The 20,747-nt window shown below is 38.6% G+C and overlaps 1 pseudogene; it reads left to right on the top strand.

The window, feature by feature from the left end:
* Nucleotides 1-13,218: 13,218 nt before the first annotated feature.
* On the top strand, nt 13,219-14,144 carry LOC100447701 (ras-related protein Rab-4A-like; annotated as a pseudogene).
* The last annotated feature ends 6,603 nt before the right edge of the window (nt 14,145-20,747 follow it).

The raw sequence follows: 20,747 nt of genomic DNA, 5'->3' as shown, positions 1-20,747 counted from the left end.
GCCCAATCTCGACTCACTGCAACCCTCCGCCCTCCGCCTCTCAGGTTCAAGGGATTCTCCTGCCTCAGCTTCTGCGGTAGCTGGGACTACAGGCATGCACCAACACGCCTGGCTAATTTTTGTATTTTTAATAAAGACGGGATTTCACCATGTCGGCCAGGACGGTCTCCATCTCTTGACCTCGTGATCCGCCCGCCTCGGCCTCCCAAAGTGCTGGAATTACAGGCGTGAGCCACTGCGCCCTGCCGAGATAACACTTTCTACTTCTTATTTTACTTAGTACTTTTGAAAGGATTGTAGAATTTTCTTATAATCAGTATCTACTTATACTGAAACAGTTATAAAGAAAATTTATTCACAAAATGTATCGCAAGAAATCTCATGTAAATAAATCAAACACGCCGCCAATCTTCAGAACCCAGCCTCTCCCCCTGGGATGCATCAAGGTAATCCAGGACCTGCTGGAGTCAGGTCCCTTAGTTCCCCCGACCGTGAGCAACTGGCCCCGGCCTCGCCCACCTCCCTGGTTACGCCATGGCGGTGGAATGGCCTCCGTAGGAGAAGCATGGAGCGGAAACACACCACGTGCATGGTGGCACGAGCTGCCGAAAGACCGCACGCCTTGTGCACCTGAAATCTGGACTCCCATTGAGGATCTGCTCCTGGAGTAAGGACCTTCATCGGGCCAGGTGACCTCTGGCCCTGACTTTCCTCTTCTCTGCGTGAGACAGGGGACCAGGGGGTCGAGGAGAAGCCTCCCATCCAACTACACACTTGCAACCTTGCACAGGCACCAAACCGCTGCATCTGCTCTGAGTGCTGATAGCAAGAGGCAGCTCCTGGTGTCCAAGTGAGACTAGAAGCAAGGACGGTGAGGTCAGAGGCATCGAACGGACGACTGTCTCCTGCACATGAGATGCTGACCTGGAAAGATCGCCTAGCGGCAAATATCCAGGTCACAAGGGAGCTACTCCAAGAGCAGATGCCCTGGACCCTGAGTCTTGCCACTCCAAGCACATAACTCTCAACTAACACAGGCCTCAGCATCACGTTTCTATTTCACCAAACCAAGTGAAAGAAAATCAAGTAGATGGAGGGCATGTTGTTGCCATAAAGCAAAGCGACCAAGAGTGCCATAGACTTGGAGGAGTCTCTGTGAAACCACCGAAATCTGTGAGAGGTCTGGGTCTGAGTATTAGGGTAAAAAATCCATTTCTCTAAAGTATAAACCGTAATTCAACTCAAGCCCTACAAAGTGGAGTTGTTTATTGTTAGTATTATGAGTCCAGAGGGCACTTCCCTCAAGGAGCAGAAAACCAGAGCCCGTAATTAGCCTGCCATCTCTCAGTGAATAAACGAAGGCCTTTAAACTCTAGAGAACAGGGGATTCCCCTTTCAATAGTGTTATGGATTTGCTGCAATCTCATTCACCCTACTTGGATTTTTCCAGGATTTTCACCTCCTTTCCTGGCACCCAAAGCTGTGAATTATCCTCCCACATCAATTCCACGATTTTCCTTTATGTCTGCCTCCTGCCCTCGGGAGCATCCCCTAATTTCCCCTCCAGCCCTGAGGTCTTCCCGCCTCCTGGAACTGTCCCAGGCAGGTGGCTGTATTTGCCACGTTCTGAACAAGCATTTTCTGTTCCACATACACCATCACCAAATTATAATATTTATAGATAAAACCGCTTAAATTGCTTTTGAAGCAGTACATTAAACTTGAATGTGCAGTTACAGTTCAACATTTTCTAGAGTAAAAATGGAAAGCATAATAAAATGACATATTTTGATTAGAACTGAAAAAAGCATACTAATGGCAATGCTTGATAACAATTCAAGTCTATTTTTGAGATATACAAGTATAAGCCATGCAAACATATTTAAACACATCTTTCCTACTGTATATAACATGTTAAGTAGCTTGCAGTATGTAAACACTATCGATGACAGTGTATTCAGTGTAATTAGGCTACAAAAACAAACATTTAACATATCTTAATTTATGCTTGAGAAAGGCAACATGAAAACAAAACTCAGAGGAACACCAGATTTCTTTGCAGTCTCTTTGAAATAGATGTCAATATTTGTCAAAGTACAAATTGAGCCACAATAATAATGGATATTTGCCTTCAGGGGATTGGGAATCCAGAGGTCCAGAGTAAGGTGAGGACAAGAAGGGAAGAAAATCTTTCTCTATTGATCTTCACAGAATAGACAGTATTGGCGCTTGGTGTAAGTTTAGCCTTAGCCTACACAAATTAATTGCAAGACTTTTTATTATCCACCAGCCTTTCTCCTTCTTTGCTTTCTTCTTCTTTTCAAGTCCTGTTGTTGATTACAATTATAAAATCAGGAAAATATTTGCATTGGTTAATTTTGTCTTTAATAGTTTCTGTCAATTTCGATACTACCATTTTGGATTACATGGAGTACTACTATCATGGATTCCACATGCAGGCCAAATGGAAAGGCAGATGGTAGGTCTGTAACCAAAATAATTTGACGTTAGTGTTGAATATTAACAAATTAGCTGTTACAAACATGGGGTGAAATTTTGTTGCACTAGTTCACGTATCTTCTCATCTTCCATCAGATTTGCCTGAAGATAACCATGACCACAGATCTTAGTTTTCATAATTAAGGAAGCTGGACAGTATCATTTTCAAAGAACAGATCACAGAAGCTGGGGAAGAGAAGTCTCTTCCCCTGACCCAGAACACCAATTGGCCTGGTGATTAGTCTTCTGTTGATTGAGAGTTTGGTTCACTATACTTCTTAAATGTCTGGGATGCTTATGGACCATATCATCTGCTAGGTATTTCAATGGGTGGCCCAATAATTCAGCAACGTCTGTGATTTAGTGGATGTTTGAAACGCAACTTCTACAGGATTTTTAACTAAAACTCCGCTAAGTCATTTTAATTCATTAGGTGAACTCTGGGACCTGTTTGTTAAATTTATTTTTGGGTAATTATGACCAGACTTAAACTTGGGATAGATGTAAAATAAGCAACTTTTTTTGACAGTAGGAATCTTTTTTAGCCTATATTTAATATTATCACATTTTTCTCTAGTAGGGTAGCATTTTATATGTCTCTTGAGTGTCCTACAAATTCTCATTTTTAATGGTGTGTTCATGGTGTAATTGATGTGTTATTGCATTGGTACTCCATGCACTATTATAATGTTTTAGGATTATAAACCATTAAGCTCCTGTATGCTCGGCTCAGTGCAGCTTCAGTTTCTGTCACTTGCAAATAAGAGTCCTAATATATGAGAAATAAAAGACAAGACGATAAGACAAGGAGATAGATTAGATGAAGGTAGAAATATAAAAGGATATGTATGAAATTAGAAAAAAAGATTAAGGTAAAAATTATGGAGTTTAATAAAGGAAAGATCAGGATATAAATACATGATCAGTATACGAAGAAATATTTCAGGATAAAGAATGAAAGAACAAACAAGATAAGTTAAATAAAAAAAGAGGCAAGAATGAAAAAGGGCAGAAGCAACAATCAGAAATATGCATGTGGAAAAGTGAGTTAAAAGTAAGGAAACCTCTCATCCCTTAAAGTAAAGAAGCTTTTTGGTACTAGTACAAATTATTAAGAAGTTGAGTTTTGGAAAAAAAGAAGAAAAAGGAGGAGTTGATGAAGGAGAAGAAGAAATAATGCAAAATTCTAGATAGAAAAACAACAATCACAAAGATTACCACTATCAAAAATTATCTACTAGAAGAAGGGAAGGCAGGGATACCCTCCATGCACTGAATACCAGGAGAGGAGGGAACCATATCTCCAGAACTCAGAATTGGCACACACAAAGAGGCCAGAGAAAGGAAACATTGTTACCTAATAACTGTATGCCTAGCAAAGTTATTGTTCCATTGATAAGATTATAGGAGCAAGGAATTAAACAAACTAATCTCCCATAGTTTTCCTTTAAAAAAATGTACCTTTGAGAATTACATTAAAAACTATGATGAATTTCAAAGAAGCAGGAATAAAACAAGTAATAGGTTTGTGACAAGCATTGGATCCATATAAACATGTAATTATATGTAGATCAATTGTTATAGTCATAAACGCTTTCCAAAACAAAACTAATTAAACATGATTTAAGAAGATATGTATACTGATATTCATAATTATAAAATTTAAAAATGGGTCTGCTAGTTCAAGATAATTTCAATTAAATAAGGGAGGAAAGTGAGAAAAGATCATGGGAGAAATATTATTCAACTGGCAAATTCTCCATAGGAATAATCAACAATTACTTCTTGAGGTTGATAAAATATATTTTGGCAATAAACAAATCAATTTCAGAAGTAAAAACAACATTTGTAAACACCAAATCTCCAAAATGCTGAATAAAGAATTGAAAGTGTTGTTCAAACATTCACAAGATAGAAAATAAAGTACAGTAAAACTGTTTGAAAACAAATTTATTCATGAAAAAAGTATCAATAGTGACATTAACTATAGAAGTGTTTTCCTTTTGAATGAAAAAAATATGGATGATCAAACTAAGTCAAGGGATAAAATTGAAGAGTATTTAAGTCATTGAGTCTTATACCGAAGAGATTCAATGTGTGCTTGGGATACAGCAGGAAACAGAACAAGCAGCAATCCCAGCATTCTTGGATCTTACATTTTAGGGGGAACCAACAAACAACAAACATCATAAATATCTAAAATATTTAAAAAGTTAGAAAGTGATAAGTGATATGAAGGAAAATAAGGCAGATATCAAGGGGTGGGGCTGAGTAGAGGGGAAGCATAATCTGTATTACGATGGACTGGAAAGTTGTCACTGTGAAGGTGTCATTTCATCAAGACTTGAAGGTGAAGGAATGATCAGATAAACGGGAAAAGTGGTTCGGGTGGAGGCATAGCCTGTTCAAAGGCCCTATGGTAAGATTATGCTTGGCAGTAATGTGGCTAGAGTAGGGGTGGTGGACAGCAGAGTTGCAGGAGGTGAAGTCTCAGATGGGGTGGGGTCTAATTTGCCAAAGGCCTTGTCTTTATTCTAAGTGAAACAGGAGGCCCAGGGGCATGCAAGCAGGCTAGTAACATGACCTGGCATACTTTTTTTTTTTTTTTGAGACGGAGTCTCGCTCTGTCCCCCAGGCTGAAGTGCAGTGGCGCTATCTCAGCTCACTGCAAGTTCCGCCTCCCGGGTTCACACCATTCTCCTGCCTCAGCCTCCGGAGTAGCTGAGACTACAGGAGCCCGCCACCACACCCAGCTAATTTTTTGTATTTTTAGTAGAGACGGGGTTTCACTGTGTTAGCCAGGATGGTTTCAATCTGCTGAACTTGTGATCCGCCCGTCTCGGCCTCCCAAAGTGCTGGGATTACAGGCTTGAGCCACCGCGCCCGGCCCCGGCATAATTTTTAGTGTGATGTTCTGGCTGCTAAGAAGGGACGGAGAGGGTAGAAGCAGGGCGGCTTTGAGGAAGATTCAGTAGCGTTACAGGTGAGCCATATTCTGGCTACATTTTGTAAGCAGAGTATGTCCTAATTTGGGGGGGCTGTCATTACATAATTGCTACAAACAGGTTGGCTTGAAACAACAGAAATTTGTTCTTTAAATATGTTTAATTTAATTATCTATTTATTTATTGAGACAGGGTCTCACTGTGTTCTCTAGGCTGGAGTATAGTGACCTGATCTGGCTCACTGCAGCCTGTGCCTCCTGGGTTCAAGCGATCCTCCTGCCTCAGCCGCCCAAGTAGCTGGGACTACACCACTATACCCAGAAATTTTTGTATTTTCTGTAAGACAGAGTCTTGCCATGTCACCCAAGCTGGTCTCAAACTCCTGGTCTCAAGGATTCACCCACCTTGGCCTCAGAAATTGCTGGGATTACAGGTGTGAGCCACTGCACCCAGCCTGGAATCATCTCTTTTGTAAATGTTCAGCAGAATTCACCAATAAAATCATTTGGACCTTGTCCTTTCTTTTTGAGGTTATTGAGTCAATTTCTTTAATAGGTGTAGGCCTATATAGATGATCTATTTCTCTTTGTGTGATTTGGTAGCTTATGTCTTTCAAGGAATTGACTCATTTCACCTAGGTTACTGTATTTGTAGGCAAAGAGTTGTGTGTCTGTGTGTGTGTATATATATATATATATATATATATATATATATATATATATATATATATTTAAAGACAGAATCTCTCTCTGTTGCCCAGGCTGAGTGCAGAGGTGCCATCATAGCTCACTGCAGCCTCCAACTCCTGGGCTCAAGGGATCATCGCACCTCAGCCTCCTGAGTAGCTGGGGACATAGAAGAATGCCACCACTCCCGGCTAATTATTATTGTTATTATCATTATTATTATTATTATTATTATTATTGTGACATAGTTTCCCTCTTGTTGCCCAAGCTGGAGTGTGATGGCACTATTATGGCTCTCTGCAACCTCTGCCTCCCAGGTTCAAGTGATTCTCCTGCTTCAGCCTCCCAAGTAACTGGGATTACAGGCACCTGCCATCATACCTGGCCAATTTTTGTATTTTTAGTAGAGACGGGGTTTCACCATTTTGGCCAGGCTGGTCTCCGACTCCTGACCTCAGGTGATCCACCTGCCTAGGCCTTCCAAAGTGCTGGGATTACAGGCATGAGCCACTGTGCCTGGCCCTAATTTTTATTTTTATTATTTATTTATTTATTTATTTATTTATTTTTTAGAGACAAGGTTTCGCCATGTTTCCCAAGCTGCTCTAGAAAACCTGAGCTCAAGCTTTCCCCTCCGCTGCCTCAGCCTCCCAAAGTGCTGGGACTACAGGCATGAACCACCACACCTGGCCTAATAATATTCTTTTACTATCCTTATGTTCATGGAATCAGTAGTGATGACCACTCTTTCATTTCTGATATTGGTAATTTGCATATTCTCTCTTTTTCTTGGTTACTTTTACTTGGAATTTAACAATTTTCTTAATTCTTTGGAAATCACCTTGAATCTTTACTAATTTTATCTCGTTTTTTATTTCAGTGATTTCAGTCCAGAAGCTTTATTATGTATATCCTTCAGCTTTCGATTTTGTTTAGTCTTCTTTTCTAGATTTTTTAAAATATATTTATTATTGATACTTAATAATTGTCCATATTTATGGAAAACGTGATATTTTGATACACATATACAATGTGTAATGATCAAATCAGGGTATTTAGGATATATATCATCTCAAATGTTGATCATTTCTTTGTGTTGGGAGCATTGCAAATCTTCTGGCTATTTTGAAATGTACAGTAAATTATTATTAACTCTATTCTCTCTAATATACTATCCAGCACTAGAACTGATTCCTTCAATGTAACTGTATGTTTTTACCCATTCACCAACCTCTCTTCATTTCCCGTTCCCAGCCTCTGATAACTGTCATTCTGTTCTACGTGAGAACTTAGATGACTAAACTCGTCTTTTCTAATATAGGCATTTAAAGCTGTGCATTTCTCTCTAAGAAATACTTTAGCTTCATCACATAAATTTTGATATTTTTTTCTTATTTACTTAGTTTGAATCCCAAGTAGCTGGGATTTTTTTTTTTTTTTTTTTATGAGATAGAGGTTGGCTCTTGTTGCCCAAGCTGGAGTACAATGGCATGATCTCAGCTCACTGCAACCTCCACTTCCCAGGTTCAAGTGATTCTCCTGCCTCAGCCTCCCAAGTCGCTGGGATTACAGGTGTGCACCACCACATCTGACTAATTTTTTGTATTTTTAGTAGAGACAAGGTTTTGCTATGTTGCCCAGGCTGGTCTCAAACTCCTGACCTCAGGTGATCCACCTACTTCTGCCTCCCAAAGTGCTGGGATTACAGGCATGAGTCACCATGCCCGACCTGAAGAAATTTTTAATTTACTATAGATTTTTTTGTTTCAATGGTTAATTCAATATTAACCAATTGTTTTTTATAATTTTAAATAATATAAATAATATAAAATTAAATAATAACTGATTGTTTTCTATAAATTTTGAATTTTCTAGATTTTTTATTATTAAACTATGGCTTGATTTTAAGTCAGAAATCATATTTCATAAGAGTGAAATATTTTGAACCTTATGAAGCTTGTGTGCTGGCTCAGCATGCACCTGTGCATCTGGACTTGCAAAGGATCTCTCTTCTGAGTTGTTTGCAAGGGATTCTACATATGTCTGTCAGGCCAAGTCAACTCACAGTCATGTTTAGAGTTTTAAATACCTTTTCAGGTTATTTTACATTGATCTTTCAACTGCACACACACACATAGATAGATAGATAGATAGATAGATAAAATCTCTGGCCATAATAGTGGACATTCCAATATTTTCTTTAGTTCTGTCAGTTGTTGCTTTATTAATTTTGATTTAGTTATTATATATATTATCATATTTTCAAACAATATCTGACAAAGGACTAGCATCTAGAATATATACGGAACACTCAAAAAACAAAACCTCAATAGTAAAAACAAAACAATCCAATTGGAAATGGGCAAAATCATAAAGAGACATTCCAGAGATTAGGATATACAGATGCAAACAGAAACAAGAAAATAAGTTCAAAATGCAAGTTAAAACCACAATGAACTATTATAGTATACTCAACAAAATGGCTAAAATAAAAAATGACAACACCAAGTGATGGTGAAGATGCAGAAAAACAGAGTCACTTATGTTTCTGGTGGGAAGGTAAAATGTTGCAGTCACGTTGAAATATAATATGGCAATTTCTTATAGAACTGAACATGAAATTACCATATGATCCAGCTATTGTACTCTGGCATTTGTCCCATAGAAACAAAATTTTATGTTTACATAAAAGTCTATATAGGCATGTTCATAGTAGCATGAGTAGTCAAAAACTGAAAGGAGCCGTAATGTTTTTCAACAGGTCAATGGCTAAACTATTACACATAATACCATGGAATAATATGCAATAAGAGGAACCAATTGTTAATACAGTTAGTCTGTTTTCCAGATATAGCTTGCAAATACATGATTACACACACACACACACACACACACATATATATACACACACATAGCTTGGATGAACCTCTAGGGGTTTATGTTGAGTAAAAAATCTCAACCTCCAACAGTTAGATATTGTACAATCCTATTTACGTAATGTTTTGGTAATGCCAACATTTTACAATTAGAAGACAGGTTGCCAAGGCTTAGGGATAGAGAGGCAGGAGTTGGAAGAAGTTAGGTGGATGTAGTAATGAAAGAGCCAGACAGATGTTCTTATGGTTCTTGTGATTCAGACCTGTCCAGTGTCTTGGCAGAGATGGTGCATAGATGACCTACACAGAACTTCATACACACTCACATATGGATACAAGTGAAGCTGTTACTTTGTCAGTATCCTGGTTATGATATTATGCTATAATGCTTTAAAATCTTACCATTGGGGAAGAAAGTAGACAAAGTATTTTTTTGGTAATATTTCTTAGAACTCCATGTATTTCTTAGAACTACAAATATATTAACATTTCAATTATAAAAAGACTAGCCAAGATATTATTTAAATCTTAAAATAATTATTTTAAATATGATAAAATATGTTGCTTCTATCACTATTTTCCTATTTTTTAAAGAAAAAAGAGATCAGATTTACAAATCAACTAAAATTAACAAAGAGAAAATAATAAAAACACCTAAATCGTTTTACTAAGATGAATAAAAATAGTGTTTTATTATTTTAAACAAACATGGATGTTTGTCTGTGATTGACTCCTATAATTAGTCAAATAATGGTTTAAATATGTTCTTTAAAAACTTGAAGATAAGCACTTGTAAATTTGTCTACCAGTAGCAGATGTCTACTTCCCAAATCAATGCAGACTGTAATAGGAACCAGGTCTCTACAGGGGAAGAAAGCCAAAACAAAACAAGAACCAAAGCATTAGACTGGAAACTAGAAGGGATTATAAAATGCAAATTCATAAAATGTGATGATCACAGTCAGGTCAAATCTGAGGATTATGTTATGTGTTGAGTTGTTTCCCTCCAACATGTTGAAATCTTAAACCGCAGTACTTTAGAATGTGACCGTATTTGGAAATAGGTCATTTCAGATGAAGTTAGTTAAATTACAATGAGATTAAATTGTAGTAGGGTGGGTCCCTAATCCAATATGACTGGCATACTTCTAAAAAGGGGCAATTTAGACACAGAACACACTACAGGGAAGACACATGTGAAATGAAGGCAAGGTTTGGGATGACCTTTCCACAAAACAAGAGACACCCAAGATTGCTGGCAACCACCAGAAGCTGAGTGAGAGGTGTGGGACTGAAGGGGTGGCCTGCCCCTCCACACCCGTGGGTATTTTTAGTCAAGTGGGACGAGAGACTGAGAAAAGAAATAAGACACAGAGACAAAGTATAGAGAAACAATAGTGGGCCCAGGGGACCAGCGCTCAGTATACCAAGGACCTGCACTGGCACCAGTCTCTGAGTTCCCTCAGTTTTTCTTGATTATTATCTTCATTATTTCAGCAAAAAGGAATGTAGTAGGAGGGCAGGGTGATAATAAGGAGAAAGTCAGCAAAAAACATGTGAGCAAAAGAATCTATGTCATAATTAAGTTCAAGGGAAGGTACTATGCCTGGATGTGCATGTAGGCCAGATTTATGTTTGTCTCCACCCAAACATCTCAGCAGAGTAAAGAATAACAAGGCAGCATTGCTGCAAACAAGTCTCACCTCCCACCATAGGGTGGTTTTTCTCCTATCTCAGAACTGAACAAATGTACAGTCGGGTTTTATACCGAGACATTCACTTCCCAGGGGCAGGCAGGAGACAGTGGCCTTCTTCTATCTCAACTGCAAGAGGCTTTCCTCTTTTACTAATCCACCTCAGCACAGACCCTTTACGGGTGTCGGGCTGGGGGACGGTCAGGTCTTTCTCATCCCACGAGGCCATATTTCAGACTATCACATGGGGAGAAACCTTGGACAATACCCCGCTTTCAAGGGCAGAGGTCCCTGCGGCTTTTTGCAGTGCATTGTACCCCTGGTTTATTGAGACTAGAGAATGGCGATGACTTTTACCAAGTATACTACTTGTAAACATTTTGTTAACAAGGCACGTCCTACACAGCCCTAGATCCCTCAAACCTTGATTTCATACAACACATGTTTTTGTGAGCTTGAGTTTGGGTCAAAGTGGCTGGGGCAAAGTGGCTGGGACAAAGCTACAAATTAACAACATCTCACCAAAGCAATTGTTTAAAGTACAGGTCTTTTTCAAAATGGAGTCTCTTATGTCTTCCCTTTCTACATAGACACAGTAACAGTCTGATCTCTCCTTCTTTTCCCTACATGGGACAGATTCTCCCTCACAGCCTTCTGAAGAACCATCCCTGTTGACAGCCTGACCTCAGACTTCTGGCCTCCAGAACCCTGAGACAATTTCTGTTGTTTAAGCCATTCATTTTATGGTACTTTGTTATGGCAGCCAAGCAAACTAATACACATGTAAATACAAATTAGTTAAATGTTATAAAATAAAGTACAATTTTTTACACTATAAAATTTGCAATGAAAAAGTAAAATAATACAGAAATATTTTTTCAGGATGTCTGGAAATACAGAAGACAAAGTAAATACCAACCATCCAAACAACAACAACAACAAAACCAATTTTAAAAACCCATGTAATATTGATAAAAAGTATTTGATATGAATAAGACTATCCATTTGCATTATTTTACCAAAAAGTAAGAACAAAAAACTAAACACCGCATATTCTCACTCATAGGTGGGAAGTGAACAATGAGAACACATGGACACAGGAAGGGGAACATCACACTTCGGGGACTGTTGTGGGGTGGGGGGAGGGGGGAGGGATGGCATTGGGAGATATACCTAATGCTAGATGACGAGTTAGTGGGTGCAGCGCACCAGCATGGCACATGTATACATATGTAACTTACCTGCACATTGTGCACATGTACCATAAAACCTAAAGTATAATAATAATAATAATAATAAAATAAAAAATAAAAAATAAAAAAAATTTATAAGAAGACATAGTTATGAACATTTATACAGGTAATACTGCATCTAAATATGTACAGGAAAGAGAAATGAGTAGACACACATTCTTATGGAAGCCTTTAAAAGAATATCTCTAATAACTATTGATAATAAATCACATGGGTAAAAAGTCAATGAAGAAATAACTTAAACTATATAATTAAATATATTGAACTAATAGAAATATACAGACATTTTCAGCCTAGACAGATCATGTCTTCTTTTGTGGCATCTGTGAAATATTTACAACAATTAATCTTGGATTACATGACAAAGTACCCTTGATAAATTTCAAAATTCTGAAACTATTCAGGCTGGTGGCTTCCTTAGTTACCTCTTTTTTGGAATCACCTGGAAAAAATTTTAAGAATATACATGTGCAGTTTCTTCCTAGATCTTAGCTGGAGCAGTGCCCTTCTATTCCCTGGGGTCTCTCATCTTCCAGGAGGCTAACTGGGGCTTGATCATATTGCAGCTGAACAGGTTCCAAAGGGAAGTGAGAAGCACTCAAACTTCTTCCAGGAGTCTAGGCTTGGAGCTGGCACAGGGTGACTTCCACCAAATTGTATTTGTCAAAGCAAGTCACAAGTCTGCCAAGATTCAAAAAATGAGGAAATAGCCCCCACCCCTTGATAAGGGAAACAGCGGTCACATTGCAAAGGAGATATGGACATAGAGAAAATCTTTCATCATGTTTGTGAGCAACCTACCTAAAATTGATTTATGTAACAGTAATTTTGCCAAAATCCAAATGAGAATTTAATTTGAATAGGACAAACTGTTTCTAAAATTTATCTTTAATTAAAATTAAAATATTTATAAAATTTTAAAAGAAGAGTTAGGGAGTCATGCTAATTAGGTATTAAAATTTATGAAACAATTATTCAAATGATGTGGTATAAGACTAAACAGACAGCTATTAGTAGAGGACATATCCTTGTCGCAGTCACAGCCGGACCAAGGGTGGAGGGCCCTGCACCTGTGCAGAGCTGGAGTCCGGCTGTGCGGCAGCCGCCGGGAGCCCAGCGGTTGCAGTGGGGACCGGTCGGGCCCCTCCCTCCTCTGGTCCCCCGCCCCAGGTCCTTCCCCACTGAGACGCACCAGCTGACCGTGGGCACGTTCAGCCAGTGACTCGGCGAGAGGCAGTGCCTCTCCCAAGATGTCTCAGACGGCCATGTCAGAAACCTACGATTTTTTAAGTTCTTGGTTATTGGAAATGCAGGAAATGGCAAATCTTGCTTATTTTATCAGTTTATTGAAAAAAATTTCAAAGATGACTCAAATCATACAATAGGAGTGGAATTTGGTTCAAAGTTAATAAATGTTGGTGGTAAATATGTAAAGTTACAAATATGGGATACAGCAGGACAAGAATGATTCAGGTCTGTGAAGAGAAGTTATTACGAGGCGTGACCGAGGCTCTCCTCATCTATGCTATCACCAGCTGAGAAACCTACAGTGCGCTAATTGGTTAACAGATACCCAAATGCTAGTGAGTCAGAACATTGTGATCATCCTTTGTGGAAACAAGGAGGACCTGGATGCAGATTGTGAAGTTATCTTCTTAGAAGACTCCAGATTTGCTCAAGAAAATGAGCTGATGTTTTTAGAAACAAGTGCACTAACAGGGGAGAATGTAGAAAAGGCTTTTGTACAGTGTGCAAGAAAAATACTTAACAAAATTCAATCAGGTGAGCTGGACCCAGAAAGAATGGGCTCAGGTATTCAGTAGGGAGATGCTGCCTTGAGACAGCTGAGGTCACCATGGCACGCGGCCCAGGCACAGGCCCCAAACTCTCAGGAATGTGGTTGTTAGGAGCCATGGGAGAGCACACAGGTGTTCATACAGTGGCATTTGGGACACAATCATTGGAACCTGAAGAATCTGAAGTTTTTTACCACCATCCTTTTCCACTCTGTATGGAAGTAGATCTTTATGGGGAAAAGAGAATTTGGGGTGTTCTACCAGCTAGTCAAAGTGGCACAGCAAATCATATAAATCCAATTAAATGGACAACACCATTAGATGTGTATGTAAAAATTTTCTGTTTCATATTTTCCCTTTCACTTTCAGTTTAAAACATGCTGTGTACTGTATGTCCCATAGCCCAGTGTGGCTCCACAGCATGGAATCTAATGTATGATATGATAGAATGTGGCACTAAATGCAATTTCAGATTTTATTTTTTTGATCGTATGAACAAAAATTGTCCATTGTGAGGTGTGCTTTTCTCATCATGTCGGTTATATTGCACAGTTGGTTATATTTATGACCTGATATTCAAAGACTGTGGCATTGATAGCCAGTGTGTTTCTTATTTAATTCTGTTTACTACATTCTACATGGTGTTTATGTGATCCACACTTGAAATACTAGATGAGTAGACATTCACTAACATATCAAAATAAAATGAAAAATGGAGTTTTCCATTAATTTTATACTGTCCAGCTCTGTTGATTTTAAAGCCTCTTCATCCAGGTCAGTTCAGGAAGTATATCTAGAGTACCTGCTCTGTTTTAGGCTGTGAGACTAGCACTAAGGATTCTGGTACCTTTACCCAAACCTACTGGGTTGCTAATACTTCTCTCAGCCATTGATAAGATACAATAGACCATGTAAGCTGGGGCCACTCATCCATTTCCAGTTTGCTGGTCTGTCTGGTCTCCTTGCTAGAAAACACATTGTTTGTACTGTGCTTTTTCTGGAATTCAGTATAATGGCATCACTGCCTGTTTTTCACATCTTTGGTTTCCTGTTCTATTTTTTTTTTTTTTTTTTTTTTCCTGAGACGGACGGAGTCTCACTCTGTTGCCCAGGCTGGAGTGCAGTGGCGCTGTATCGTCTCACTGCAAGCTCTGCCTCCCGGGTTCACGCCATTCTCCTGCCTCAGCCTCCCGAGTAGCTGGGACTACAGGCGCCCACCACCATGCCCAGCTAATTTTTTGTATTTTTAGGAGAGACGAGGTTTCTCCGTGTTAGCCAGGATGCTCTCGATCTCCTGACCTTGTGATCTGCCCGCCTCGGCCTCCCAAAGTGCTGGGATTACAGGCGTGAGCCACCGTGCCCAGCCTGTTTCCTGTTCATTTTAAGGAAACCTACTAAATCCAGTTAATATTAAAAGGACAACACTCATTAAGTAAGATTAACTGCCTTACTACAGTTATCAAGTTGACATGTTTTTAATTCATATAACGTATATTGGATATATTGAAGTATATATTGTATCACAAAGACTTGTTCATATATTTTAAAATGTCAATGCAGAAAATATATGGTGGAGCCTTTCTTTAAAGTTGAAATACAGTATTATTTAAGCCTGAAAGGTTAAAAAGCTTTCTTCACCTTACATATGTTCTTCCACTGTGACATTTTAGTTGAAGACTAGTCAATTAACTTTTAGTTAGAAGATGCCTACTGCTATTGTTGTTTGTTTGAATCAGTGGAGCACAGAGACATAAAAACTGTGGGAAGTGACTAGGGTAAAAATATCAGTAGGTATCTGTTTTAGATATTTTGAGTTTTGCTTTTTTATGCCTTGAATATTTTATTTCAAAAAGTATCTGAAGCAAATTCTAGACTGAACTGCTTCTTAGACCTCACTGTAAGAATGTTTTATTCAATGTCTCATTTATGATAGATTTGCAAGCTGCTCATTTTTTAACAGCTTTTTGCATGGGATAGAAGAGTGTCTATTCTAACACATCAGCTATTCAAAAGCAAGAATTTTAAAAATAAGATAAATGTAAAGTTGTTTTATAAACAATCCTGTTAATTAAACCACAGACATCGTATATCCTTCTGCATTCTTTGACCAAGAAAAGTTGTTGGAGAACAAAAGAAAAAAGAAGAGGACATATCACTCAGACATAGATTATAGTTACATAAAACTTAAGATACTTTGAAGAAAGTCATCCACATCAGTGGGGAAGAGATGGATTACACAATACTGTTAAGAAATGTTCTTCATACTTATTTATTATTATTTTTTCTTTCAACAATTTTTTAAAACAATTTCAACTTTTCTTTTAGATTCAGGGAGTACATGTGCAGGTTTGTTACATGGGTAGATCACCTGACACTGAAGTTTAAGATATTAACGATTCCATCACCCAGATAGTGAGGATAGTACCCAGGTTAGTTTTTCAATCCTTCCCCCACTCCAGCCATCCTCCCTCTATTAGTTTCCAGTATCTATTTTTGCCATCTTTGTGTCCATTAGTACTCAGTATTTAGCTTCCATTTATAAGTGAGAACATGCAGTATTTGGTTTTCTGTGCCTGTGTTAATTGGCTTAGGATAATGGCCTCTAGTTGCATCCATATTGCTACAAAGGACATGACTTCACTATTTCTTTTGGCTGCATATAGTATTCCACAGTGCATATGTACCACATATTCTTTATCCAATCCACCACTGATGTAACCTAAGTTGATATCCTAAAATTCATATCAAATCAAAAAAAAGCCCAAATAGCCAAAGCAATCCTAAGCAAAAAGAACAAAGCTGGAGGTATCAGTATCATATTACCTGGCTTCAAACTATATCAAAAAAAGCATGGTGCCGGTAAAAAAACAAAACAAAACAACATAGCCCAGTGGAACAGAGAACCAAGAAATAAAGCTGCACACCTACAGCCATCTGTTCCTTGACAAAGTCAACAAAAATAAGCAATGGGGAAAGGACTACTTATTCAATAAATGTTGCTGGGATAGCTGGCTAGCTGTATGCAGAAGAATGAAACTAGACCCCTGCCTTTCACCATATACAAAAATTAACTCAAGATGGATTTAAGATTTAAATGTAAGATCTCAAACTTTAAGAATCCTAGAAGAAAACCTAGGAAACATCATTCTGGACATTGGCCTTGGGAAAGAATTTATGAGTAAGTCCTCAAAAGCAATTGCAATGAAAACATATATTGACAAGTGGGACCTGGTTAACCTGAAGAGCATCTGCACAGCAAAAAAAACTATCAACAGAGCAAACAAACAACATACAGAATGGGAGAAAATATTCACAAACTATGCATCCAACAGAGGTCTAATATCCAGAATCTATAAGGAACTTCATTCAACAAGCAAAAACCAAATAAGCCCATTAAAAAGTGGACAAAAGACAGAAACAGGCACTTTTCAAAAGAAGACATACAAGCGGCCAACAAACACATGAAAAAATGCTCAACATCACTGATCAAAGAAATGCAAATCAAAACCACAATGAAATACCATCTCACACCAGTCAGAATGGCTACTACACAAAAGCCAAGAAACAATAGATGCTGGTGAGGCTGGGGAGAAAAGGTAACACTTATACACTGTTGGTGGGAATGCAAAGTAGTTCAGCCACTGTGGAAAACAGTTTGGAGATTTCTCAAAGAACTTGATACAGAACTACCATCTGATATAGCAATCCTATTCATAGTATATATCCAAAAGGAAATAAAACATTTTACTAAAAAGACACATGAAATGTTCATTGCTTTGGTATACAGAAAATAATTTGTATCTTCAGAAGCTGGATTCCAAATAAATTTGAAAAGTAAAATACATAAAAATAACAAATAACCAAGGTTAATAAATAAAGCAAGAGAATAAATTTAAAAACTGATATATTTAACTACCTAAAAATGAAAAAATAGATGTATCTACAAAAAATCAAAATTGAATGAAACAACAGGGAATATTTATGCTATATAAAGCAAGCATGCAATCAATTAGAAAAATTGTTATGGACATGGCAAGTTGATGAAGCACATGGAAAATTTCCACATACTGTTAACAAGCACATGGGAAAAGTTTAATTACAGTAATAGTCTAACATAAAATTGTATAAATATTTCCAAAAAGGATAAGACATAGCTGGTGAATATCTGATAAACTAGTGTCAATGATTGCTGGGCAGAAAAAAAAGATGTTCCAATTCTGCTGGAAAACAATTTAGCAACATGTATCAATATTCCTTGACCCAGTATCTTTTTACCTAGTTTTCATTAGGCTGGAATTTGACTTAATTTTGCTTTCAAAATAAATTCTAAGAAAATTACCCAAAAATGGCTCATGCCTGTCATCCCAGCCCTTTGGGAGACTGAGGCGGGCGGATCACCTGAGGTCAGGAGTTGGAGACTAGCCTGACCAACATGGAGAAACCCCGTCTCTACTAAAACTACACAGTTAGCAGGGTGTGTTGGTGCATGCATGTAATCGCAGCTACTCGGGAGGCTGAGGCAGAAGAATCGCTTGAACTCGGGAGGCAGAAGTTTCAGTGAGCTGAGATTGCACCACTGCACTACATACAGCTTGGGCAACAAGAGCAAAACACCGTCTCCAAAAAAAACTAAAAAAAAAAAACAAAAAAAAAAAGGAAGAAAAAGTAAATTACCCAAAAATATGGGGAAATTTTTATGTATAATAATGCTCATAATGACAAAAAATTTAAAACCAAGTGGCCACAGGTATTAGAGAATGGGAAATGAATGAGAACAGTATAGAATATTATATTGTCACTACCCATGATGTTGACAAGGCACCTTCTATAATATGAGAAAATTCCATCACCAAAGTCTAATTGTTGCATGGGGACATTAGGTTCTCTTTCTTCCCTTTCTGTTTCTGCGCGTCTGTTTCCCACATTGTCTAACATGATCCTGGGGGACTTCTAGAACAGGAATATACTTAGTTGTGAGAAGGAAGGAAGCCAGGGCCAGTGTGTATTCATGTGTGTGTCAGCGTGTTCCCGAGGCCAGGCAGCCTGGCAGTGGGAGGACCTAAGGTGAGTACATCCAGTGTCAGCAGCAGAGTGAGCTGTGACGAGTGTTTCTTCTCAGGCACTTCACTGAAGCGAAATGTTTTGAGATAGTTCTTCGAATCACGGCAATCAAGGCGTTGTTCTGAGACCGACACTGGAATTCCACCTCGGGCTCTCGCTCACCACCACGAGTGCTCTGGGTCTGGCTGTGATGTGTGCGGCTGTGTAAGGACCTGTGGAGGCGGATCCAGCCGTCATTCTTTCTCCCACACCTTTGATCCCCTAAAGGGAGACTGCAAAGCCCATAGCCAAGGTACCCAGGCAGGGGGAGTTTCAGAAGGTGGCGCGGGAAGCGGGATGGGTCCCGGGCCGCTTTGCTAAGCGGGTAGCAGCTAATTGGGCCTGTTAGGATCAGCGACTAGCTTGGGGCTATTCAGAGCTACTGACAGGGCCACCTTTGTCTCTGAACCAGGTCTTTATTGAACAATACGGTGCCACCAGACAGGGAGCAGTCCCTGCAACACGCAGCAGGCCGCGGCACGTGGCCTGCTGAGCTCTCAGTGGATGGGATGACGTCGCCCTCCAGCGGGGAAGCGCAGTGTCGCCCGCTAGCTCAGGGCGGCATTCAGCAGGGACTCCCGGAGAGAAACTTTATTTCCCTTAGTCCCCATTATCAAGTTGTTTCTTCAACTAAAAATTACAGATTGGAAAACTGAGGGTTATATTTTGCTTTCAAACAGTGAAGGGAATATTTTAAAACTTCACTTCAGAAATGATCTACCAGTGTTGTTTTAAAGGTTAATAAGAGTGAAGTTTGGAAAATAAAACTTAGAAAACTCGTCTCTGGGAAGTCTAAAAATTTTCCTCGTGCTTTTGATAGTTGAGAAGAAAATGTGTGCATTTCTGTGTCAGATCCTTAACCTTTTTATTTCTTCTTATTTATGTATGTATTTATTTATTTATTTTGAGACATAGTTTCCCTCTTGTCGCCCAGGCTGGAGTGCAATGGGGAGCTCTCGATTCACTGCAAACTCCACCTCCCGGGTTCAAGTGATTCTCCTGCCTCAGCCTCCCGAGTAGCTAGGATTACAGGCGCGCCCCACCATTCCTGGCTAATTTTTTTTTTTTTTTTTTTATTCAATACGGGGTTTCACCATGTTGGTGCCAGGCTGGTCTCGAACTCCTGACCTCCAGTGATCCACTCACCTTGGCCTCCCAAAGTGCTGGGATTACAGGCCTGAGCCACCACGCCCTGCCTAAGCTTTATCTTTAATACTTATACAGACATGTAATTTCTTACGTGGGTTCATTATTACTTTTTGCTCACTTTTCTTGTCACATCTGGGCCTCTTTTTTGCATCTTACTACCTTAGAACCACCATGAAGTTAGAGTAAAGTCTCGCGGTTAAAGGAGCAGAAACAGTATTCTATACTTTTGTTTTCTATTGGTAACATATTGATTAAATAGTATAGGCTTATTTTTTTTAAGTAGAAAATACAGATAATCAATGTAACTGTTAAAACTACATAATCCTAACACCCAGAGGCACTACTTCATTGTGCTTATCTTAAGAAGTGAATTGATAATAGGAATATAAATTTTGGAGGACTGTTGTCTAAAAACAGGAAAAAATACTTTTATCAACTAATACAAATGAAGAGATTCTTATAATTCTAATTGTCGTCAGTGAGACCTGTCTCTGTATAAAACATTTTCTAATGTTTAGAGATTAAGTCCTTCTGAGTAAAAGAAAAAGTAGAACGAGAACAATATGGAAGGCAAAAACCTCCCTTAAAACATAGCCATGCATTTCAGAGTTAATACAGTAATTACAATAAATTCAAGTTTCTGCAAATTTTGCTTTGATAGCAACAAAATAATAAATATTCTCTAACATTCCATTTCTAACAGTGTGGGCAAATGCAGAACACTAAAAAAAATTATTCTTGAAGATAAT

The sequence above is a fragment of the Pongo abelii genome, chromosome 7 (genome assembly GCF_028885655.2).
Source record: "Pongo abelii isolate AG06213 chromosome 7, NHGRI_mPonAbe1-v2.0_pri, whole genome shotgun sequence".
NCBI classification, from domain to species: Eukaryota; Metazoa; Chordata; class Mammalia; order Primates; family Hominidae; genus Pongo; species Pongo abelii.
This window is presented reverse-complemented; position numbering and strand designations above follow the sequence as displayed.